This window comes from Acomys russatus, chromosome 13 (genome assembly GCF_903995435.1).
Source record: "Acomys russatus chromosome 13, mAcoRus1.1, whole genome shotgun sequence".
Lineage (NCBI taxonomy): Eukaryota > Metazoa > Chordata > Mammalia > Rodentia > Muridae > Acomys > Acomys russatus.
Genome location: NC_067149.1, coordinates 47,068,336 through 47,093,936, shown reverse-complemented (window position 1 = coordinate 47,093,936; position 25,601 = coordinate 47,068,336). Strand labels below are relative to the sequence as shown.

The following is a 25,601-nucleotide window of genomic DNA, read 5'->3' as shown; positions in this document are numbered from 1 at the left end:
ATGAAGGAGGGAGAGGCTGAAATGTGCAACTGCACGTCATGGAATGCCAGCGGTTTCTTCGGATTCACCAGGAGGCAGGAAAAGGCAGGAAGGCGCCTCCCTACAGGTGTCAGAAGGGCATGACCTCAGAACTTTTAAAAAGTATGATTAAACCCAGAGCTTCATGGGCGGTAACCACTGAGCTATTTCTTCAGCCCCTAGAGCTGTGAAACCTTACATTTCTATTGTTTTAAGCCACCCACCCTGTGGAATTTATAGCAAGCCAAAGAAGCAAGGATAGAGATATTTTTTTTGTGGTACTGATTGAGCCTGGGGTCTCATGCATGAGGCAAGCATCCTACCACTAGGCTATATTTCCAGCCCAGACCCTTTTAAGAAAGGGTTTCAGGGGCTGGAGAGATGGCTCAGCAGGTAGAAGCACTGGCTGCTCTTCCTGAGGTCCTGAGTTCAATTCCCAGCACCCACATGGTGGCTCAAAACCATCTATACTGGGATATGATGCCTTCTTCTGGCATGCAAGAATATATGAAGATAAACACTCATACACAAAATACGTAAACTTTAAAAAAAAAAAAAAGCCGGGGTGGTGGCACACACGTTTAATCCCAGCACTCGGGAGGCAAAGGCAGGTGAATCACTGTGAGTTCGAGGCCAGCCTGGTCTACAAAGGGAGTCCAGGACAGGCAAGGTTACACAGAGAAACCCTGTCTCGAAAAAAGCAAATACATAAATAATTAATTAAATAAAGAGTTGGTGCTCTTCTTTCACCATGTGGGTCCCAGGATTGAATTCAGACTGTCTGGTTGGCAGCCTTTACCCACTGAGCCATTTCTGTGGTCCAAATTTCAATAGGTCATATTTTTTTTTTTCTATTTCTTTCAAGATGGAGTCTATCACGTAGCCCAAGTTGGTCTCAAACTCTGAATAGTTGGCTATTTTTCCTCAGCCATGTGAATACTGGGATTACAGAACCATGGTCTCCATTTTAAAAAATTAAATGATAGGGTTCTTTTGTAGCCTTGAAATTCTGATTCTCTTCTCTTCCTCCTAAGTACTGGATTAGAAGTTTGCACCACCAAGACTTGGCTCTAGGTCTTAATTTTAACTGTATGTGTAGTCACTCACAATAGAAGCTCTGTTTCCAGTTTGTTTTTAGGCAAAGAAGGGCCACATGCTAAGTTTTCACATGAAATATATGCATTGGTGGTGTGCACAGCTTTTTAGAAAGTTTTTTGCTGTTGTTGCGGTTGCTTTTAGTACTGGATATTAAACCTCGGGCCTCTTGCTGAAGAACCAGCCTCCTCCATAGTAGGCTTAAAAAGCCATCTTATAGTAAAACCAACCGAGGCTCGTTCCTGCTTATGATTAAACCTCTACTTCGCAAGGACTGGGCTATTCCCCGCCGTAACCTTAACTACAATGGTTCTGTACTGCCTGCTTCAGGAATGGCAACTTGTTTAGAAAAGTTGTGTATAATCATCTTGCAAGCCTACCTTTGTTTCAAATCATTACATGACCACCCATGGCTGCGTTGTCATGCCGATCTTGCAAACATGCCTGTGTCTCAGGAGGGCATTAGGACGGGCTTGCTACTGATGTTCTGCTCCTGGAGCTTTGTCCATTTTGCCTGACAAATTCCCCATTTGGAAACCTCCTACTCCTGAGCTATAAAAGTCTTGTCTTCCTCACATGCAGTGTTGAACTCTGGAGCCTACCTTAGGGGCAGGCAGCCGGTGTACGCAACAGAAAAAAGCTTTAGCTTTAGCCGGTGGTGGTGGTGGTGGTGGTGGTGGTGGTGGCACACACCTTTAATCCCAGCACTTGGGAGGCAGAGGCAGGCGGATCTCTGTGAGTTCGAGCTCAGCCTGGTCTACAGAGTGAGTTTCAGGACAGCCAAGGTTACACAGAGAAACCCTGTCTGGAAAAACCAAAAAGAAAGAAAAAAAGGCTTGCTTTAATTAACTTGGCTATGATGATTTGGGTGGGCGGTCTCTCTCTGCTATCTTCAGCTGCTTCACTGCAACTGAGCTGTGTCCTCTATTGTTATGGAAACTCAAGTCTCTGTCACCCAGGGTGGCTTCAAACTCAGGGCAATCTTGCCACTTCAGGCTCTCAGTGCTGAGACAGTGTTTTGCTCTGATTCTCTAACTGGCTACAATTAATTCTGACTGATGTGCTGAGCAACTTCTCAAGATCCGTTTGGCTATTTGGAGAAATAGCTATTCAGTCTTTTCTCATTTTTGAAATGTGGGTTTGGTGCTGTTGAGTTCTAGATATGGAAGAGATATCATTTACAAATTGTTTCCCCAAATCCATGTTGGCCTTTTAGATATCTTAAGTCACTTCCCAACCGTTCTTTATTTTAGCTTCTGGAGTGCTAGAACTATAGGCATGGTCATTCTACTCAGGTCTTTTTACCTTTTTTTTTCCCCTGATAGCATCTCCATTAGTTGTTTAGTGCTGCCATACCACAGACTGAAGATGACCTTCCCCCCCCCCCCCGTACCCCCCAAGACAGGATTTCTCTGTGTAACAGCCCTGGCTGTCCTGGACTCACTTTGTACATCATGTTGTCCTCGAACTCATAGAGATCCTCCTGCCTCTACCTCCCGAGTGCTAGGATTAGAGGTGTGTGAAACCATGCCTGGCTATGAAGATGACCTTTTGAGGATTAAAATTTCAAAATATGCATTTCAAAGGAACCTAATTCAACCCATATAACTCTGTCCTCCAGACCATTCAGATGTATGTCCCTCTCAAATGAAAAGTGTGTTCTCCTCATCCCAACAGACCTTTCTCATTCACATGAACTCTAAATCCAAAATCTTATCTAAGGAAATATAGGTTAAATGGGGCTGGGGGTGGTGTCACAAGTCTGTAGTTCTAGCCCACGGGAGGCTGAGGGTTTGTAGGGTATCATCTGAACCCAGTAGTTCAACATAAATTGAGGCAACACAGTGAGATTCTGTACCCCCACCCCAAGGGGGGGGGGACTAATAAACACTCGTAATAAAAAATCTGGAATGTTGCAAAACCTGAAAGTTTTCCTCTGCAAACATGGTACCACAGGTGGAAACTTCCACATTATAAAGCCCTGCTTTATGTACAAATTAAAACTACTGCATAAGCAGCCAGCTTTGGTAGTGCACACCTTTATTTCCAGCACTTGGGAGGCAGAGTTGGGTTGATCTCTGGGTTTAAGGCCAGCCTGGTCTACACAGTGAGTTCCATGACAGTCAGGGCTACACAGAGAAACCCTGTTCTGAAAAACCAAAACTAAACCCAACCAACTAAACAAACAAACAAACAAATACACACACACCTATTGCACGAAATTACCTTCAGGATATATTTGCTAGAAAGGTATATATAAAATAAATTAACTTTGTGTTTAGACTAAGTTCCATCCTCAAGTCACCTCTTTATGTTTATGCCAGTATTTATTTCCACCCCAAAATTAAAATATTCAATCAATTCTGGTCCCAGCATTTCAGATAAGAGGTATGCAGTCTGTATATTATCTAAATTGTGTATGGGTGAGACTTGAGATGAGTCATCCTTCCCAAGCAAAATTCTTTCCAGCTAAGACCAGAGAAGTGACATGCTTCTAGGTTACAATGGTGGGACACACACAGGATAGATATTTTCATTCCAAAAGAGAGAAATTGGAGAAAAGGAATGGAGCCAGGTGCCAAGCAAATATAAACCCCAGCGAGCATACCAAGTATAGTGTCACATGCTTGCAATCTCATCTTTTGGGAGACTAAACCAGCTACTGTTGTGAGTTCCAAGACATCCTGGACCATGCAACAAAAACAAAACAACAAACCCCCCAAAACAACAATAACCACAGCCCCCCTTAGCAAGACAAGCTCCTTTGTACTTACTATACAGAGAAGTATCTGGAAAAATATTCAATTAAAAATGGATGACTACCTAGATATCTAAGAAATCACACACACACACACACACACACACACACACACACACACGCGCGCGCATGTGTGCAGAGGCCAGAGCAGGATGTCACTTGTTTTCCTCTACTGTTCTCTGCCTTATTGCCTTGAACTAGAGTCTCTCACTGAATCAGAGGTTCATCTTTTTGCCAAAACTTGGGATCAACCTATCTACCCCCCAGTGCTGGGGTTACAGACACCCTAAGCCATGCCTGGATTTTCTGTGGGTGCTGGGGAATTCAGTCCCAGGGCCTCACGCTTGCAGAGCACGAGGCCACCTTTCCAGCCCCAGAAATGAAATTCTCGAAGATTCTTCTCTGGCTGCTATGGAGTCACCTGGTTTGGCTGTACTCTCTAACAATGGGTTGTCATATGGTCGGAGTACTGAGGGGGAAACAGTTCAGCATGCCCAAGGGGCTGTGATGATCCAAGTGCATTTGGGGGGGGGGGACGACAATGAGAGAATCTGGGAAGAACAAAACAGAATTTGGTGAATGAATGTGAATACTACGGATGGGTGGGTTGGGGGGAATGTTAATGGGATTATGAAGAGTGTAAGCTGGCTCATGATGGTGGGAGGTTGGGGATGAGTAAACGGATGAGTCTTAACTCCTCTCATCTCAAAGGCATTTTAAATTAGCTTAATAAAGCTTGGGAGTATGGGGATGAGTATAAGTCACACCACTCTTGGATTTTCGGCTTAAAGCTAGCTTATCTACATTTTAAAATTGCTAACTGTATTTTGTCCCCTCCTCTGTATTTTTTTCCCCCCTCAACACTTGACAAAAGGAAAAGGTTGAGGTTCAGCATCAGAAAACTAGGTTGTCTAAAATAAGGGAGCAGCTGCTTCGTAGTCCGCCCCGCTTGGTGTGAGGGCTAAATAAAAAAGGTAAGGCGGTGAAGCACTTGGCACAGCGCACGCCCCGCGAGTGGACATCAGGTTCCGCCCACGCTCTTCCTCCCTGGCATGCTTGCTGCGGAAAAGCCACCTACTGGGGCGAGGGTCTTTTAAGATGACTCAGAGTATTGTCTTCCGCAGCCTCATCTCGCAAAAGCCAAAGGTGAGGGGGCAAGCTGGTGAGGGGGCAAGCTAACTTCTCTTGGACAAAGGGTGCCCAGGCAGGCAGCCATGCCTCTAGAGACAAGCCCAGAGCTTATTTCCTAAGGTGGCTGCGGTCCCAGGGTTCGGGTAACGGGACTGCCAAGGAGGGGGCGGGGCGACTCCAGGTTTGGGAAAGGCCACTCCACTCCTGGGGTTTCCAGCAGTCCACGTCCTACGGCAAGCAGGAGGAGACAAACGCCGCCCCTCCTCGCCCGCACCTTCCTGGCTCGCCTTCGCGGCCCTAGCTCCCGGTGGACGTTCGGCCGTGGGTGTGTGTATGTGAGGGGCGGCGCTACGTGTGGCGCAACTGCCTCGGCGCTCAGTTACCTTCGTGGCCTCGAAGCGCCGCGCTTCGCGATCCCGCCGCGCCGTCGCCCGGAGCCCCGGCGTAGGACGCTTCCCGGAGGGACTAGGGCTTCCCTGCGGCCCGCAAGGAGCGAGAGGCGGGGCAAGGGCGCCGCGCGGGCGCCCGGGGGCGGGGCTAGGTGTGCGCGGGGGGCGGGGTGTGGTGACGTCGCGGGCGCCGGTCGTGCTGTGGCAGTGGTGGCGGCGGCGGCGGCGGCTGTGGTAGTGTTGGCGGCAGGGTGTCCAGGAGGCAGTAGCAGCAACGGCAGCCGGAGCGGCGGCGCTGAGGAGACTAAGGCGGCCGCGTCGGCAGCCGCTCGCGCGTCAGGCGGAACCTCGAGCTGCCCAGCAGCCGCAGGCGCCGAGGCATTTGCCGTTTCCTACGGGGCTCGGCGCTCCCGGCCCTGGCTGGGCAGGGCAGAGTGCCCCTGGGGAGGGGCAGAGCTGTAGGTGAGGCTTCGGGACCCCTCCCCCTTCTTTTCGGGTCGGGGGGTGGGTGGGAGGGAAGGATGGGGAGGTCGGGAGGGCGGACCCCGCCCCAGCCCACGCGAGCCCACCGGCGGCCGCGCCCTGCGGAGCTCCCGGATTGGGCGGGAGCGAAGGCGCTGGCGGCGGGGGGGAATCTCTGCTGAAGGTGGGAGGTGGGGGCTTCTGGCTCTGTAGAGATTCGGAGTTGGAGGCATGATTGTGGGGAGACGGGGTTGTTGGGGAGCCCTGGAGTTGGGGTGCGTCCAAGGTGGATCGGATGTAAAATGTTTTAAGATGATCTTATTATTTTGGACCCGGTGAGCTAGAAGAGGAAAAAAGGTTGTATTGCAAATGGAAAATGAAGCGTGGATGTTGCCTTGGAGGTAGCAGGAGGGGCTACTGCAGCTGATCTCACATTGCCGCTTTAGGGTTTTGGTGCTTTTCTTGGCCAGATGAGTGGAAATCGCCGAGGGAAGAGAATCACTTTGCGTTGAGTTGGGGTAGGTAAATTGTGAGCGTGAGTGAATCAGGTTTTACACACGAGAAGGAAGATGTTGGTGTTTAGACTACTTCATTCGGTAGCAACCATGAGGGAGTATGTGTCATTACTCTTAGCCCCTTTAAAAGTGCTATCTGTCAGTTTTTTCTTTCTCCTACCCTCCCCTCCCCCTTCTTGTGCTCGGTCTCTTCGTACCACTTTTAATTTTTAAGTTGAGGACACAGTTTGATTTGCCAAGCACATTGCAGAGTAATAGTTGCAGGTGGTTGTGGTTGATTGCTTTGAGTGGATAAACGAACCGTGAACAGTTCTGTTGGGAGGCGATTGTGTGAAAATGGCTTAAATGTTTTAAAGTGCAACTGTCTCTTCCACCTTGTTGTTAAATATACCTTGATACATTTTGTGTTCATTGTATTCATTGGAGTTTGTTGTTGTTTTATTAAAAAATGCATTTTGTGTGTGCCTGTGCAAGTGCATCAGCGCTCCCTCTTTGAGGTCAAAGGACAGCTTTTGGGACTTGGTTCTCCCACTGTGGATTGCTGGGATCAAACTTCGGTGGTTAAACCTGTGCCATTAGCGCATTTCCCTGCTGGGTTATCTCTGTTTCCCTATTTTAGAATTTTTTTTTTTTTTTTTTTTTAAACACAAGGCCTCACTCCAGGCTGGCCTCCAATTTATTGCTGTTCTTCTTTCTCAGCCTTCAAAGATCAGACATGACCTATCAATCTTGGCTTTCTTGAAGATTGCTTTTTTTTTTTTTTTTTTTTTTTAATTTTAATGTGCCTTAGTATGAGAGTGTCAGATCTTGGAGTTACAGACAGTTGTGAGCTGCCATGTGGGTGCTGGGAATTGAACCTGGGTCCTTTGGAAGAGCAGGCAGTGCTCTTAACCACGGAGCCATCTCTCCAGCCCTTGAAGACTGCTTTTATTTTTTATTTTCAGGTGTACTTATTGCAGCCTTCCCCCCTCCCCTTTTCTTTATTTGTTATCTTTCTTTCTTTTTTTGAGACAGGGTTTCTCTGTGTAGCCTTGGCTGTCCTGGACTCAATTTTTTTTTTTTGGTTTTTCGAGACAGGGTTCCTGGACTCAATTTGTAGACCAGGCTGGCCTCGAACTCACAGTGATCCGCCTGCCTCTGCCTCACTGAGTACTGGGATTACAGGCATGCGCTACCATACCCAGCTTGTTTTTGTTATTTTTCTTTCTTTTTTTTTTTTTTTTTTTTTTTTTCTTCTTTTTTTTTTTTTTTTTGTTATTTTTCAAGACAGGGTTTCTCTGTGTTCCTGGAACTAGCTCTATAGACTAGGCTGGCCTGTATCTCAAAGATATGCCTGCTTCTGCTTTCAGGTGCTGGGATTAATGACATGTATCACCACACCTGGCTTTATTTGTCTTTACTAAACATTAAAAAAAATGAAATAGAATACACACACACACATTTACATAGGTGCTTCCAGTTCCAAGAAATATTGTCAGTCTGGTGGTTTGGCATCCTGTGGGAACATGCCCTTCACCTTGTTGGGAGATGTTACTGAGGGTAACGGTGCAGATGTTACTGAGGGTGACGGTGCAGATGTTACTGAGGGTAACGGTGCTCAGCATTCTTTGTGTCCGCACATCCCACTTCGGCATAGTAAACCTGAATCCTTTTTGGGTTCTTGTTCCTATTAGATTATAGTAATCACTTGCTTTATCACTTATGATTTAAGCTATGTCTTGTTGAGGAAACAGGTCCTTTGATGGATATATATTAGGACTCTCAATAGTTTACTTATGGAAGAAGAGAAATTGCCACAAAATTAAGTTTAAACAGTAATTTTTGTAACAACTACCTAATTTATTTGGGGAAGTGGCCAGGGGAGTATTTTTCTGTAACTCAAGAGAGCAAAAAATAGGTTTGGTTCAGTAGTTGGCGGTCGCTGCCTGTTTTCCATGTTTACTTCATGAGCAGACTCTGATCTACTAAGAAAACACTTGTGCTTGTAGAGACTGATGGGAAATAGAAGCTGTGATGGGTAATTGATGAAGTGTATAGTTCATAGTCATGAAGTAAGATTCAGTGATCTGTATACAGACAGTGAACAATTGGTTGCTCCAGTGAATAGTTGTAATTTAAATTAGCTGGGAGCAAACCCACATGTTTACCCTCTCCCCCTTTGGTAGTTTTGAGACAGGGTCTCACTATGTAGACTAGGCTTTAACTCACAGAGATCTGACTGCCTACGCCAAGTACTGGGACTAACTTGACTACCATGTTAGGCTAGTTTTCAGTTTTGGAGACTGATTAATTAGATATTGGCTGAGGGGATAGCTATGTATTCAGTTGCTAGTGTACTTGCCCAAGGTTTGATCCCGAGCACCAAAGAAAACAAAAACCCAAAAGATGCTAGGTGAAATTTGTGTGTGTATACTAACATTTACGTAGTTAATAGTGAATTGGTAATTTTTGCAGAAATGAAATCATGTAATTTGGTGGGTGTCAGAGGTAGAATTAAAAACCAGCTTAGAAATTCATGTGACTGAAACAAATTATGCATTTTATTTTATTAAGGCAGCTCCATCACTTGGGTGCTGGGGGGCTCACTGCTCTTCTAGCGGCCCTGAACTTGGTTCCCAGCACCCAGCCAGGCTGCTCACAGTTCGTGGCCTGTAACTCCAGCCTTAGGGGACCTGGCTTCCTGTCCTGGCCTCCTCCTGCCCTCACATTCACATCATTCACGCTCCCATACTCATAATTCAAAATAAAAGAAATCTTAAGTATTTTTTGCTAGGTGAACATGCTACCTCACACCTGTAATTCTAACATTTAGCAGGATGAGCCTGGAGGATTGTTTCAAGTTTGAAGCCAGCCTGGTGTATGTACATGGTGAGTTCCAGGCTTTATTGAATTAAAGTGTAGAATTGCCTTTTATCTTTTTAAATGCTGTTTCTCTTTATTCCCTCTCCTATCCTTGTTGAGTTCAGTGAAGTTTTTCTTCATTGCTAAAGTCATAGAGAATTATGGCAGTCTTGTGATTCAGCAACAAGCTGGAAATTTAAAAGCGAAGGTTCTCATAGAAACAGCTGCTGCTTTATGCTGGTTATGCTTTGTAGGAAGGAGTATGAAAGTTGTTAAATGTACTTTATATATAAACTATCAGAAACAATGATGGAGAAAGAGCAGGGAACAAAGTGCTATGTATAATCAAATAAGTAGTGCATCAGCTATTTTGAGAGCGATGGGCCATGATTATGTGGAATATAATTGAACTATATGACGCTTGAGGTTTTCCATGTTTTGAAGTGTCAGTTCTGGAATTAGACTGGTCAATCCTGGCCTTGCCATTGTGTAGTGTAGAGCATATTACTTCCCTTTTTGTTGTTGTTGTTGTTTTTCGAGACAGGGTTTCTCTGTGTAGCCTTGGCCATCCTGGACTCACTTTGTAGACCAGGCTGGCCTTTAACTCACAGTGATCTACCTGACTCTGCCTCCTGAGTGCTGGAAGCATATTGCTTCTTAACCTTAGGTTGTTTTTGTTTTTTCTTTTTGAGACAAGGTTTCTCTGTAGAGCTCTGGTTGTCCTGGAACTACCTCTGTAGATTAGGCTGGCTTTGAACTCACAGAGATCTGCTTGCCTTTGCCTTCTGAGTGCTGGGACTAAAGCATATGCCACCATGCCCAGCCATAACCTTAATTTCTCTTTTAGAAAAAGATACATTTTATTTATGTATGTATGTGAGTTTATGTAGACCACATGTGTACAGAGGGCCAGAGGGCAGTGGAGCTCCTAGAGTTGTAGGTTGTTGTGAGCTTCCTGATATAGGAGCTGGAAACAGAAACCAAGTCCTTTGCAAGAGAGTAAGTGCGCCTAACTGTTGAGCCATCTCCAGCCTTCACTTCTCAACTTTAACCTCTGCCTAAATTCTTCTGAAAAATTAGAATAACAATACTATTTAGCCTCTTAGGATGGTCAAATGAGTTAATTAATGTAAGTAAAACAGTTTTGACACATGATTAAGTTGTTAACACCTTTTGAGCTTTATTCCTTGAATATTATTTATTCATTCAGTTAAAATATACATATCAAAGGCTGAGAGATGTTTCAGTAGGTAAAGGCAATTGTTACCTAGCTGAATTCAATCCCCAGTACCTACATGGTAGATGAAAAGAACCAACTGCTATAAATTGTTGTCTGGCCTCCACATGCTCACAGTGGCACACGTGCAGTTGTGCACACATAAACACAGAATAAATAGGGTAATTATTTTAAAAATACACATTGAGGGGTTGGAGAGATGGCTCAGCAGTTAAGAGCACTGACTGATCTTCCAGAGGACCCTGCTTCAATTCCCAGCACCCACACAGACATATATGCAGGCAAAATGCCAATGAATATAAAACACCACCACCACATTGAGCATGTATCATGTGTTAAGTGTTTTAGGTGCTAGGACTCTAGTAGGCAACAAGGATGCTAATAATCATTACCTTAGTTTCTTTTCCTGTTGCTGTGTTAAACATCCTGACAAAAACTACTTCGGGGAGAAAGTATTTGACCTAGAGTTACAGTGGGATACACTTGATCATGGTGAGGAAGACGTGAGCAGGAAGAGAAGGCGTGGTGACAGGAGCAGGCAGCTTGTAGACCAGTGGAAATGACCCGAGTTTTGAGTAAGGTAAGGGAGCCAGTGTACTCTGACTTGTGTCTTAGGAGAGTGGATGTTACTGTTGTGTGTTACTTTAGGAGAGTGTGGAATATAGAAGTACGCACAGTAGGCAGGAGATTGTGTTATTACAGGAAAAGAAAATGGTGAGAAGAGGTTGGATTTTGAGTTTTGAGGGTAATTAAGTTGTAGTGCTTGAAAATGGATGAGAGCAAAACAGAATCTTAAAGAATAAGTGAGATTTTTGCTTGAACAGCTAGAACAACAAGCTGCCATAACTGAGATAGAGCTAAAAGTTGAAGCATGTTTGCGGAAATTCTGGAAGTTCAGGGGACATGTCCAGGAAAAATAAGCTATTTCATCTGGTATTTAAAATTGTAGAGTGTTGAGAGCATCAGGGAGTGAATTTAGGTAGAGAAGAGATCAAAGTCTCTGAGCGGTGGGGACTGATTTATTTATGTACTCATCCTATCATAAAGTAATGTGGTTCTGGGTGCTTTTTAGACATCAGGAATGCAATAGCCAGCTGACACACATGTCTACCTTTACGGTCCTTACCTTACCAAAAACTGCAAGATACCCTGGAGAAATGAAGAGGAACTGGCAGAGAAGGTCCTGAATAAGAAGAGCCAGGGGAGTGATGTTCTAGAGGAGGGAAGAAAGTGCTCAACTCTGGGTCATTGTGAGATGTGTCAGAACTCTGCCCAACTGGAGTGTCTGGCAATGCAGATGACTCAGTATCTGGTGTGAGGTAGATGCAGGCATCATTTAGTTCTTTTACTTGCCTGGGTTGATTAGAAAGTTAAAAATGAACACAGAGGATGTCTGTGATTTTATCATTTTTATTCTTATCTGCATACATTATTTGCTGAGATAATAAATGTATCTTATTAAGAACCCAGACAGGTTTCTTTTGTCCCATCTTAAATTTTCCTGAGGGCAATAACTATTTTTCATCTGTTCAAAAAAAGAAAGCCCCATTATTTAATTGTATGTGTGTAGGTGTTTGCCTACTTACATGTCTGTGCCCTGTAAGTGTGTGTGTCTTTGTGTCTGGGGGTTCCAGAAGAAGGCGTTGGATCTCCTGGGACTGGAGTTACGGGTAGGTGTTATGAGCTGCCATATGGGTTCTGGGAATTGAACCCGGGTTCTCTGCAAGAGCCCCTGAGCTCTTAACCACCGGGCAGTCTCTTCAGTCCCCCTTTGGGTTTTTTGAGTCAAGATCTCACTCCTTGTTCTGGACCAAGCAACAGTCCTTCTCCTTCCCCTCCAGAGTGCTGGGATTTCAGGCGTGCATTACTATGTCTGGGGTTGTTTTTCTTACCAGTAAAATTCTGTGCAGTTAAATAGTTTTTCTAAAATTGCATTAAGAAATATTTCATTTTGTGGCCTAATGATGAACTCTGGCTTTATTTATAGACTAGATTGTCTAATAGATAGTTTTTGAACCCTTGTTAAGGGAAAAAGTGATCACTAGGGTTCCACAGGGATTCACTGAATCACACTAGACAATACCTGTTTTATAGAATGGTATGGTTACTTTGAATAAAAGAAATGTGGTGGTCACGTACTGGACTTCAGCTACATCTTTCCATGCTGTATTTGTGGAAAATATGAAAAAAAAAAGTCCTGTATTTCATTAGGACGATGACTATCTGTTATGTGTTCTCTACTGAGCAAATAATAGGTAGTTACTATATTTGATGAATGACTGGATAATAGCACAAGTAAATGGATTCACAAGTGATTGAATGGCTAGAGCCAGAAAACAGAGTTGCTTACTGAGGCTGGATGGAGAGTTTGAAGAGCTGGTGTTAAAGGACCCATTCATGTGTGTGTTTAACCGAGCAGGGCGGGGCAGGGCTGGCAGTGTAGAGCGCAGCGCTCACTGGGATTTGCTGCCTATACATCCTGAGGTGATGGTCAGCCTCAGGGCGAGGGAGAACGAGAAGACTGTGTTGGCTGGACAGCATGGAATCAGGGCGAGGGTTTTCATGAGGGTTCAGGAATAATGGCTGGTAAAGGCCGTTTCTCAGTATTGGCTGGGGTATGAGAGACTGGAAAGAGGCTGCGTGAGGAGAGGCGCCCTGATTGAAAGCCAGTTTCCAGTTACGGCAGAGAGACAGTGAGGACGTTTTGAAGAAATGGAGAACTTCACCAGACTTCTCAACAAAGTATATTTTCTCCATTGGCTTTTTACCTTTTTTTTTTTTTTTTTTGGTATTTTGAGACAGGGTTTTTCTGTGTAGTCTTGGCTGTCCTGGACTCACTTTGCAGACCAGGCTAGCCTCAAACTCACAGAGATCGGCTTGTCTCTGCCTCTCAAATGCTGGGATTAAAGGCATGCACCGCCACACCCGGCTTCTTACTATTTAACTTAAAAAGTCTCTTCCTGAGAAACTCTACAATTCCATATTTATTGTTCTAAGTTGCTCTCAGTTTTGCAGGCAAACATTCTTGTTTGATTTTTCTTTTTCTTTCTTTTTTTTATTTTTCATGAGTCAGGGTTTCATGTACCCCAGTCTGGCCTCAAACTCACTATGGCCTTAGTAGCTCTTGATCCTCTCTTGCCTACTCTTTTCAAATGCAGGAATTTCAGGCTTCCCCATTCCCCCCCATCCCCCCTAGAGCCAGACTTCTTGTTAAGAATTGTCTCGACATTTATTGTATTCTTCCATTTTTTCACCCGTGGTCTTTCTTCTATGTCATCTTTATGATTTCACTGAAACTGAAAATAGCACATGAACATAGCCAGTGGCTGTTTTTCTGTCCTTGTATTTAACCCTTTAATAGCTGTACCTGAGGTCTGGTTGTGTTTGGTGTCTCTGATTCAGGGTCATCCGTAAGGCTGTAGAGGTGCTGACTGAGGTTGCTGTGATCTCAGAGCTTCCTGGAGGAGATTCTGCCCATGTCAACAGTGGTAGGCCATGCTGTTTGCTGGATAAGACAGTCCCTTCCATCTGGATCTCTGCATAGGATTATGTGTGCACTACGACAATAGTACTTTGGATCTCCTGGATCAAGAACTCTGGAGGGAAGAGGGGAGATACTAGCCACAGTGTTTTTAGCCCAATCTTGCAAGTGATATACTATCCCTTTTGTTGTTTTTGTATTTTAGAGTTTTGTATTTTGGTTCAACACACTCAAGATGAGTTTTCATAATGCCATGAATACCTGGGTAGAGATTATTTATGTTGGAAATTGCCTGCCATAGCAGACTTCACAGTTTTTCCTTTCCTTTTTCTTCCCTTCCTTTCCCTCCTTCCTTCCTCCCCCCACCCCAGCCCTTTCTTTCTTCCTTTCTGAGGCAAGGTTTTGGTTTTGCTGTGGCTTCAGGATGGACTTTTGAGCTTATTACATGACCCAGGCTGGCCTCACACTCACAGCAGTCATCTTGCCTCAGCTTTCCAAATGCTAGGATTACAGGATTACAGGCGGGTTCCATGATGCCTAGCTTTCTCTTTTTTGTATTTTTTTGTTTTTTGTTTTGTTTTTTTGTTTTTTGAGACAGGGCTTCTCTGTGTAGCCCTGACTTTTCCTAGACTTGGCTTTGTAGACCAGGCTGGCTTCACAATGATCCACCTTCCTCTGCCTCCGGTAGTGTTGGGATTAAAGGTGTGATCCGCCACTCCAGGGTGGCTTTCTCCTTTTGTAAATCTTTCTTTTTCAGTAGGTGCTCCTGTTTTTTTGCTCAGTTTCTTAGCTCAGCTTTTGAATCATTTTCTACCCACTCATTAAATGTTTGAATTTCTCCAGGCCATTTTTCTCCATGTGTTTTATCTTACGCTGAGGCTGTATTTGTTAATCTTTAAGGATCCCTCGATCCTGAGTGTGAGGACCAGTTTATCTAATTTGTTGCTCAGCATTTCCCTTTGGAGGCTACTTAAACTTAGTGCGCTCCAATCTGAATGCATGATTTCTGCTTTTCTCTGGTGTTTCTTAGTTAGGACATCAACCTAGGAGGATGTGTGTTTTCTTCCTCTCTTCCACCTCTCAGTTTACTATGCCTTATTGATTTTCTATGAGTAGCAGTGTTCAGTACAGGTGTGAGTATTTTTAAGATATTTAATGCATTTCCCCCTAGGTTGCAAGCTTTGAATGAGTGCTAAGTAAGATTTAGCCCATGATCATGGATATTGAAGCCATGAGCTTTTTGTTTGTTCTTTTAGACATGGTTTTCCTGTGTAGCTTTTGCTGTCCTGGAACTCGCTCTGTAGAGGAGGCTGGCCTCAAACTCAGAAATCTGCCTGCCTCTGTATCCCAAGGGCTGGGATTAAAGGTGTGTGTCACCACCACCCAGGGGAAACTAATTTTAAAATTATGACACAGGATCAAGTTTGTTTTAGAAGATTAGTCATTTAGTTTGTGTAACCCAGGCAAACATGAACTTGCGATTCTCTTGTTTCCATGCTCCTAGTATTGGGAATTATATTACAAGTGTGTACCACTAAAATGATTCAGTAGTCATTCTTTTTGGGTTTTGTTTTTTCGAGACAGGGTTTCTCTGTGTAGCCTTGGCTGCCCTGGACTCGTTTTGCAGACCAGGCTGGTCTCAAACTCACAGAGATCCCCCTGCCCCTGCCCCTGCCCCTGCCCCTGCCCCTGCCCCTGCGTCCCAAGTGCTGGCGTTACAGCACTTGTTATTCCCTTGCTATATGAATGCATTCATGTATTATATACTAAGAGGTTTTTCCTAGTCAGAACTAATCTTTAAAAGTTTTGTCAGCAACCATATTTTTTCACTCCCTGTGGAAATATAGGCATAACCCCAGCCTCACCTCAAAACTTTTACAGGCGTGCGCCACCTCACCAGGCTGGTAGTCACTCTTCAACTATCATTGTTAGCGATTCACTTAATAGAATTAATCCCCTATATTTCTTACCATCTTCTGGCTATACTACTTTATTTTTTTTATTTTTTATTTTTGGTTTTTTGAGACAGGGTTTCTCTGTGTAGCCTTGGCTGTCCTAGACTCACTTTGTAGACCAGGCTGGCCTTGAACTCACAGCGATCCGCCTGCCTCTGCCTCTCGAGTGCTGGGATTAAAGGCGTGCACCACCACCGCCTGGCTTGGATATACTACTTTAATTTCCTCCACTGTTATTATTTTATTTCAAAGCCCTTTGATTTGCAATTAACCAGTGTTCTCTGTGAAATGCCTTAAGTTTAATGTTTGTGATATTATTGTAAAACCATTTTATGAAATAAAAGTTTAGAATTTAAAATTCATTTCATTGTGTAATATAATTTGCCTACTAAAATAGAGAACTATGAACTAAGGAGGTAGCTCAGTAGGTAAAGTGCTTGTTGCACAAGCATGCAAATTTCTGATGCTATGTTGGAGTCTATGTGAGAAAGCCATGCATGGTGCTTCTACTTGTAATTCCAGTATGGATGGTGAGGGGGGGGCGGTGGTTAGACAGGTTAGTCCCTGGGGCTAGCTGGCCAGTCAACCTAGCCCAATCTGTGAGCTCCACGCCAAATGGAAGACTTGTCTCAAATTATAAGGCTCCTGAGGTAATTGACCCCTGGCCTCTACACACACACACACATCTATAGCCACAACACACACACACACACAAATAAAGTAGAAACATATCTAAAACAAATGTATAGTTTAACAAGTTATGGAATACTTATCATCTCTAGGTCACATATTAGGACATTGTCATCATTCTATAAGCTTCTTTTACTCATCACCGTCTGATCCACTCCTACTTTATAAATGCACAGCCACTGTTCTGACTTATAGGGCACTCGTACTGTAGGCTGCCTCTTCTGTAGTGTAGTAGATCCCACCTGTCAGTCCAGCACGTAGGAAGCCGAGATGGGGGCTAGAAGGCACAGTGGGCTATATAATGGGTTTGAGGACAACTAACCAACGTACCTACTTTTTTGAACTATATTCATACTCACCCACCCACCCATCCATCCATTATTTATTGATCGGTTGATCTATCAATTAAGACAGGGTCTCACTGTAGCTCTTCTAGCCTGGAATTCACTATGGAGCCCTGGCCTCAAACTCACAGATACCTTCCTTCCTTTGCCTCATGAATGCTGGGATTAAAGGTGTGTGCCACGACCCTGATCCCCATTCTGAGAAAAGGTCTTTAGGTAGTCCGGGCTGGAACTTGTGATCCTCCTGGCTCAGACTCCTAAGTATTGGGATTTTAGGCGAGCACCACTATCCAATCCTGGCTTTGTATTCAGCCCTCCGAATGGTAATGTGAAATGATACAATGCCTATTGAATCAGAAGTACTGGAGAGAATGGCATAGGAATTGAGACATAGTGTTATCTTACTCTGGAAAAGTTACTTGGACTCGGAACTTGATAGTGGATCTGATTATCTAGAAAGCCATCAAGAGACTAATGGGTGCCAGGTTGTGGTGGCACAGGCCTGTAACCTCAGCACTCAAGGAGGCAGACAGGCGGGCAGATCTATGTGAGTTCAAGGCCAGCCTGGTTTACAAAGGTAGTCCAGGACAGCCAAGGCTACACATAGAAACCCAGTCTTGGAACACACACACACACACACACACACAAAATAAAAGAGAGAGAGAGACAGACAGACAGACACTCACTCACTAATGGGTAGGTAGCATAGACAGCATAGATTCAGCAGATTCCTGGGAAGGGTGAAGTAGATGTCATTAGATAGTTTGATGATATTCAAATAACATACAATTTAAAACTTATCAGTTATTTCTTCAATATCCCACTTAATATTATCATATTTTGGTCTACCATTTGGTACCTGAAACCACAGACAGTGCAACTGCATGCTAAGGGGCCCGCTGTATAAACTTTTCTAGGGCTGGAGGTGGTAGTGGCGCACGCCTTTAGTCCCAGCACTTGGGAGGCAGAGGCAGGTGGATCTCTTGAGTTTGAGGCCAGCCTGGTCTACAAAGGAAATCCAGGACAGCCAAGGCTATACAGAGAAACTTTGTCTTCAAACCCTAAATAAATAAATAAATAAATAAATAAATAAATAAATAAATAAGGACTCATAAAGGAAAATAAGAGAATTTGATGTTTGTCAAAATTAGAAGTTGGTGGCCAAAGTTAAAAGGTAGTACATGCCTTTAATCACAGCATTGGAGGGAAAGGGACAGGGGAGTGGGGGGTCAAGGGCTGAGGGTGGGGCAGAGGCCGGAGAATCTCTTTAAGTTTGAGGCCAACGTGATCTACATAGTGAGTTCCAGGATATCTAGAACTACACATAGAGACCCTGTTTCTCCAAAACAAACAAACAAACAAACAAGTTAAAAGTTTACTTTTTTTTTTGCCTTTTTGAGATGGTTTCTCTGTGTAGCTCTGGCTATCCTGGACTTGCTTTGTAGACCAGGCTGTCCTCGGGCTCACAGAGATCCACCTGCCTCTGCTTCCTGAGTGCTAGGATTACAGGCGTGTGCCACCATGCCTGGCTCCAAAGTTTTACTTTTTAAAGGCTGTCACTAGCAGAATAAAATATAATAAAAACAAGTGACAGATGGGAGAAAAATACTTAGAAATCTATCTTTTTTTTTTGGTTTTTCGAGACAGGGTTTCTCTGTGTAGCCTTGGCCATCCTGGACTCACTTTGTAGACCAGGCTGGCTTCGAACTCATAGCGATCCACCTGCCTCTGCCTCCCGAGTGCTGGGATTAAAGGCGTGCGCCACCACGCCTGGCCAGAAATCTATCTTTTATTTAGAACATTATTATTTTTAAGGATTTAATTTTTTTATGTGTGCGTTAGTGTGGGTACCCACAGAGACAAGAAGGAGCATTGGTTGCGGGTGTTTGTGAGCAGCCTGATGTGGGTGGTAGGGCCTGAACTCTGCTTCCTTACAGAACTGTAAGCACTCTAAACTGCTGAGCCATCTCTTCAACTAAGTGCAAGCCCCCTTGCAGTTAGGACTTATAAGGAACTCTTACTAATAGGACAAACAAGCCAAGAAAATATGAACAAAAGGTTTAAATGAGCCTTCACTGCCATGGTAATAAGTGTCTGGAAAAGATACTCACTGCCAATAGTCATTAGATGGGAGACACAGTGAGATAACCACCCTTAGAGAATAGCTAAAGTCAAAAGACTGGGGTAGTGCAGGTGAAGTTTGGAGGAGCTGCTATTCCTGTACATGGCTGGCAGTACTATTAAATGTTGCGTAAGTCAAACATATTTACTGTATGCCCTTAGCTTTTGTAATTAGGTGCCTACAAAAGAAGAAATGAAAACATGCCTCCTGATTTGTGTGTGGATATTCATGGTAGTGTTAGTTACAACAACAAAATTTGGCAGCAGGTAAGCTGATGAAAAAAAAAAAAAAAAAGGAAGCCGGGCATGGTGGTGCACACATGCACACACATGAACCCCCTCAAAAGATAAGGAAGCTGAGGCCCTAAATTAGAATTTGGTTGAACTTAGAAATTGGGTACAATCACTTCTTTATAATGTGGAGTCTTGAGTTGTTAAATGTGATTCCATTGTTGTTTTTCATTTCTCAGATGATGACTTTATATTACATTTATTAATTTGTGTGTGTATGGGAGAGACAGACAGATGGGCTTGGAGAGCTTGTGGAGGTCAGAAGACAACTTATGGTGCTTGGTTGTCTTCTGTCATGTGGGCTCCAGGCGTTGAACTCAAGTTATCAGACTTGATGGCAAGCAGTGAGTCATTCCAAAAGTCCTTACTTGTTTTCTGTTTTTGTTTGCTTTTTGCAACATAGTCTTTGTTAGTCTAACCCCAAATTTATGGCAGTCTTACCTCAGCTGCCCAGAATGCTGGGATGACAAGTGTGAGCCACTGCGTCAGGCTTGGTAATGGTTTGCAGTGCTGCTGCTTCTTTTTTTGCTGCATTCTTACACATCTTTTGCTATATTTATGCTGTTATAAGTAAACTTGATTTTGTATTGTGACTATTTTTTAAAAAAGAGATATGGTCTCACAACTTTGTTTGGGCCAGCCTTAACTCCTCAGGCTTAAGTTACCCTGCCACCTCAGCCTCCTGTTCCAGCTTCCCAGGTAGCTGGGACTACAGGCATATGCCACTGTGCCTGGCTTTTATTTAAATAATTTTATTTATTCATTTAATAAGTAAAAAACAGCCTCCCAACCACCTCCCAACCCCCGTCCCAGTTTGTAGTGCTGACTAGGTTGGACCTCATAGAGATCTACTCGTCTCTTGAGTGCTAAAGTGAAAGGAGTGAGTGTGCCGCCACCCCTGCCTTAGTTACTTACTTCCTGGGGCTTGGGCCATGCTGTGTAGGCTAAGCTGATTTCATTTCGTAATGATCTTGATTTCATGGCAGTCATCTTGTCTTAGCCTCCTTAGTGCTGGGAGGACAAGTGTGAGTCTGGTTGTAAAGAGAATTTTGAAATAAAATTTACTTTCTGTTTACTTTTGCTATATGGAGACAAATAATGAATTTTCATTATATTTTCTAAGTTTTGCCAGCCTTTGCCTAATAACTTACTGTAAATTCTCCTTGAGTTCCATGTTGTGTAACGTGTAAAATTGTTACTGTTTTGTCCTTGCAATTCAGGTCCTCTTTCTTTCTTTCTCTGGCTAGGATACCTAGCATTTGCTTGCATAGAATGGTGATGAGAGATGTCCTTGCCATTTTTCCATCTCAGAGAGAACTGTTCATCTTTATCTCTGTTAAGTGTGATAATGTCAAACACAGTACACACATGAGGCATGCTGAAGACTAGAACTGATAAGATGAGCCCTTTTAGATTTAGCAGTTTGTCACTTACGGCAGTGGCAGAAAGAAGAGCAAGCCAACTTGCTGGTGCTCTGCTGTTTGTGCCAGTCAGTCATAAAGAGTAACAGAAACGAAAGTGTCTATCATCAGCCAGCGGCCATTGTGTTAGTGAGAATCCCCCCACCCCAACAGGAGCTCTGAGAGCCCAGTGTGCCTTTTAGTTCCCGATCCTGCTGTCTCCACCTCCTTAGTGCTGGGGTTATAGCAGGCCCCATCATGCCCTACTCTGCTTGGTGGTTTTGTATGCCTTATTAGACGGCAGGAGGCTGTGACAACGGCCTCATGATACTTCCAGAGGGCCATAGGAAAGCTGTAAGGGATAACTGGCTGTGTCTGGGTTTTGTTTTTGTTTTTTTCCCCCTTCTTTTATCTTTCTATTTAGTCCAGTGTGGCCTTAAGTTGGAGGTGCCCATGACTCATCCTCCTGTGTGCTGGGATCCCAGGCATACACATGCCTTCCCTGGTAGCGGCCCTTTATTGGCCTCCTGTCACCATCTCCTGCATTGGGGTTCTTAAGTACAAGCAATAGCTTTCAAAGTACCTCTCTACAGGTACTTGTTTCTCTACAGATACTTGTTTTGGCTGCTTTTGTGCATGTCTTTTATTAGGTTAAAAAAGTTTTTTGTTTTTTGTTTTTTTGTTTTTTTTTGGCCAGGTAGTGGTGGCACACACCTTTAATCCCAGTACTCAGGAGGCAAAGGCAGGATGATCTCTGTGAGTTCGAGGCCAGCTTAGTCTACAGTGAGTCCAGGACAGCTAAGGCTACACACAGAAACCCTGTTTCAAAAAACTTAAACTTAAAAAAAGAAAAAAAAAGTTTCCTTTTAAGTTTTTGTTTTTTTTTAAAGTTTCATTCCTAAAATTAATAAATGCTGAAAATGGATGCTTTTCATATCTATTGAGATCAAATGTACTTAGTTTTAACTTGTGTGGTTTTAATTAGATGGAAGTTAAAATATTATTAAAGGATTTTAAAAATTATTTCTTTTTATTTTATGTACATTGGTGTTGTATATCTGTGTGAGGGTGTCGGATCCTCTGGAATAGGAGTTACAAATAGTGATGCTTTGCCATGTGGATGGTGGGAATTGAACCTGGGTCCTCTGGAAGAGCAGTTTGTGCTCTTAACTACTGAGCCATCTCTTTGAAAGGATTTCTTAAGTATTTTTGCTTTAAAAGATTTTACTCCCCCCTCCCTCGCCCTAGGTGTTTTCCTTAATGTTTCTCCACCTCTTAAAAGAGGTTACACTTATTTATTTATTTATTTATTTCTTACTTATTTTTGTGTATATATGTGTGTGTGTGTGTGCGCTACCATGCTAGGTGATGATTTGCCTTTCATGATTATAGAGTTAGGTGGTTTTGAACTGTAGATGTGGGTGCTGGGAGCTGTACTGTGGTCTCTGCAGGAACAGTATGAGCTCAAAGCTGCCGAGCAATCTCCAGCCCCTACGTCATTGTGAAGGAAGTTCCAGGGATTGTGGCTTTGTTCCTTCATCCCATATGTTGCTATTTCCATTTCTGTACAAGCCTGGTAGGCACCAGATTAGTTTTGTATTTTGTGAGATTTTGGAATTTGGACTTATGTCTAAGAAGCTATAAACAGGTATTTTGGCTTTACATTTCATTAATTTTTAATAGGCAGGGTCTTGCTATTAAGTTGTTTGAGCTGCTCTTGTCTAACTTGGGTCCAAGTGGGACGACATGCCCATATCACACTATACCAAGTTCATGACTTTATTTAGGGTGAGAGTTGGTATACAATGCAAGATAACTAAAGTTATACTTGAATATTTTAGCATTCTAAAAGATCATAGTATAAATGAGGCGTAGAGTCAAGGGACGGCTCCCCAACCTGGAGATTACATCCGTTGAGCTGAGTGGGAGATTGTTGATTTAAATAGAGGGCCCTGATTAACAACATTGTTTACTCCTACGTATCTGTTTGACAAGGTATTTGTCATGCTGAGAACCTAGAATTAACTTGATTAACTGATAAAAATTATTGAAACCTTTAATCCAGCTGATTCATAACTGAGTTACTAACCCTTCTATAAAGGAAGAAATGATAACAGTGGCAAATACTGTGATTGCACCTTTAATTCATATTTTGCTGTTATTGTCAGAGACCCTCTTTTAGGTTGCTATGCCCTAATGGTGGTGCAGCTTTAGCCAATGATCTGTAGTTCCTAGTCTCCACTAGGCACTGAGGAGTCAGGGGAAGGTTGTATAATCAGGCACATGGTTTCAGTAAACCTATTTTACTAAATTACATGTGGATGGTGGAACAGAGATGTGTACTTTCTTTTTTTCTTTTTTTTTTTTTTAAAGATTTATTTATTTATTATGTATACAATGCACATCAGATCACATTATAGATGGTTGTGAGCCACCATGTGGTTGCTGGGAATTGAACTCATGACCTCTGGAAGAGCAGTCAGTGCTCTCAACTGCTGAGCCATCTCTCTAGCCCGATGTGTACTTTCTTTAATGTGTACATTTCTTTTTTTTTTTTTAAAGCTTACTGTTCATAGGAATACTAGCAATCAGTGTCCAGACCACTGTCATTGGTCATTGATGATCATGAAAACTAGTGCTGAATGGTCTTTTTGTTGTTGTTTGTTTTTGAGACAGGGTTTCTCTGTGTAACCCTGGCTGTCCTGGACTCACTTTGTAGACCAGGCTGGCCTTGAACTCACATCAGTCCGCCTGCCTCTGCCTCCCAAATGCTGGGTTTAAAGGTGTGTGCCACCATGCCTGGCAACAATACATTCATTATTATTATTTTTATTTCATGTATAGCCATTAGAGACAACTTATGGTGGTCATTTTGTCCTTCTGCCATATCCCTGGGATTGAACTCAAGTTGTTGGGCTTGGTGGAAAGCACTTTTACTCGCTGAGGTGTCTTCAGTGGCCCAGGCCTTTTTTTATACTTTTGATATTGTTACACAATGTCATCTCCAAAGTTCACACTTGAGAACTACACAGTCAAATTACAAAAATTTCAGGAGGTCCTAACAAAGTGGCTTTGCAGGTATGAGTGCTTGCCATGTAAGATGAGGACTAGAGTTTGGATTCTCAGTCTATAGATAATTGCCCACCTGCCTATAAATACTCTCAGAACTCCAGAGAGAGGGGCAGATGGTCCCTGGAAGAGGCTGCTTTGCTAGACTAGCTCTGGGTCAAGTGAGAGATCCTGCCTCAGTATGTAAGGCAGAGAGTTATGAAGGAGGATAGCTTATATCAACCTATGGCCTCCACAAGCATGTGCATACGCAACATGCATCCACACACATGCAAATAGTACATACATAAAAAGTCACAAAAATTCTCATAATGTTTTAAGCAAGTTACAATTTTGCATGAAGTATTATTCTTAGCTAGCCTTTGCCACTTGTGACCCAAGGGTTGGAATCATTTCTGTGTGTATATGAACATATGCATGTGCACTAATGATTTTATTATATGCATTTTTCTATAACTTGCTTTTCTACTTCATCACAGTATATTCTAGATGTCTGCATATCAGGTAAAAATAAGCATATTTAGAGTTTGGAGATAACATTATTTAAACCAGTTTCTTGTTGGGAATTTACATTCTTGCTGGTTCAAATGGTAAAGTAATTGTTGAAGGATTATTAGTATTTAATATTAGATTATTATTTTAGTGAAATCAGTGGTTACTCCTTAACCAGCTTTATACCCAAATAACCACACAGACAGACTGGGATCTATTTAATTAGCCTATAGCACAATGCTGCACAATAATTTCTCTATCCTAATTCTCCATGCTAGTATAGTTTCTTCCCATTCAGATTTCCCACATTGTGCTTGCTTTTTTTTTTTTTTTTTTTTTTTTTTTTAGACAGAGTTTCTCTGTGTAACAGCCTTGGCTTCCCTGGACTTACTTGTAGACCATGCCGACCTCAAACTCAAAGAGATCCGGCTGCCTCCCAAGTGCTGGAGTATTCCTCTATCTTTGTGTCTTTTTTGTTCAGTAACCTACAGACTCAAGTTTGTGCTGTTCATATTCTTCTGGGTGTTGAGCCACCCACTGGAATATGGTCAACTAAAGAAAACTGACTCTCCCTTCCCCCAGAATCCATGGGATGTTCATAGCTCTTCATTTAAATGTGTGTGTGTGTGTGTACACACTTTTAAACCTCTCCCCACTCAGTGCTAGAATGTTGACCGACTTGATGTTGTGCTTGGTTCTGTCATCAGAAGACACTCTTTGCTCTGACTTCTGGGTCTTTTGACCTCTGGTTCTTCCGGCTCTCCTTGGATGATTCCTGAGCCTCGGGAGGGTGTGAGAAACATGTCCCATTTGTGACTCAGTACTCCACAGCCACATATCCTCTGCACTTCAACCAGTTGTAAGTTTCTGTGTTAATAATCATCATTCACTGCACAAAGAAACTGAGAGTGGTAATGCTCTACAGATGCAGAGATAAAATTCAGAGAGCAGCTTGGTGTTATGTCTGTTCAGCAAAATAATGGTAGTAGGTTCACCCCTGGGGCCTATGAGCTCCCCAACCACGTTATTGACCAGATTTGCAGTACCAGGCATGTGTTTCCTCCTGTGGAACAGTCCTTAAGACCAACCAGAAAGTGATTGGTTACTTCCATACAGTCTGTGCCAGCCCCTTTATTGCTGTGCACAGCTGGGGACTGTTATTGATGACTTTTATTTTCCCTCCAGTAGCCCACAGAGCACTAGGCATGATGAGAAGTAGACATCAGAGAGAAGCTTCCTGGTCTTTACCAACGTTATTTATGTCAGTGACCAGTGTATAATGTCTTCAGAAAGCAGAGCTTACCATTAAGTT

General features: G+C 43.2%; 1 protein-coding gene across 10 annotated transcripts in view; it reads left to right on the top strand.

Annotated features, from left to right (window-relative positions):
• The first annotated feature begins 5,648 nt into the window (after positions 1-5,648).
• The window catches only part of Erc1 (ELKS/RAB6-interacting/CAST family member 1), a 259,649-nt gene continuing 239,696 nt past the window's right edge, over positions 5,649-25,601 (top strand). For 4 of the 10 annotated variants that reach the window (XM_051155232.1, XM_051155238.1, XM_051155237.1 and 1 more), the window contains exon 1: positions 5,651-5,853. The gene's annotated coding sequence lies outside the window, so the exon portion shown is untranslated. Of the gene's footprint in view, positions 5,854-9,175; positions 9,237-25,601 lie in introns of those variants that run through there. The other 6 variants (XM_051155234.1, XM_051155230.1, XM_051155228.1 and 3 more) reach the window with 4 other exon arrangements.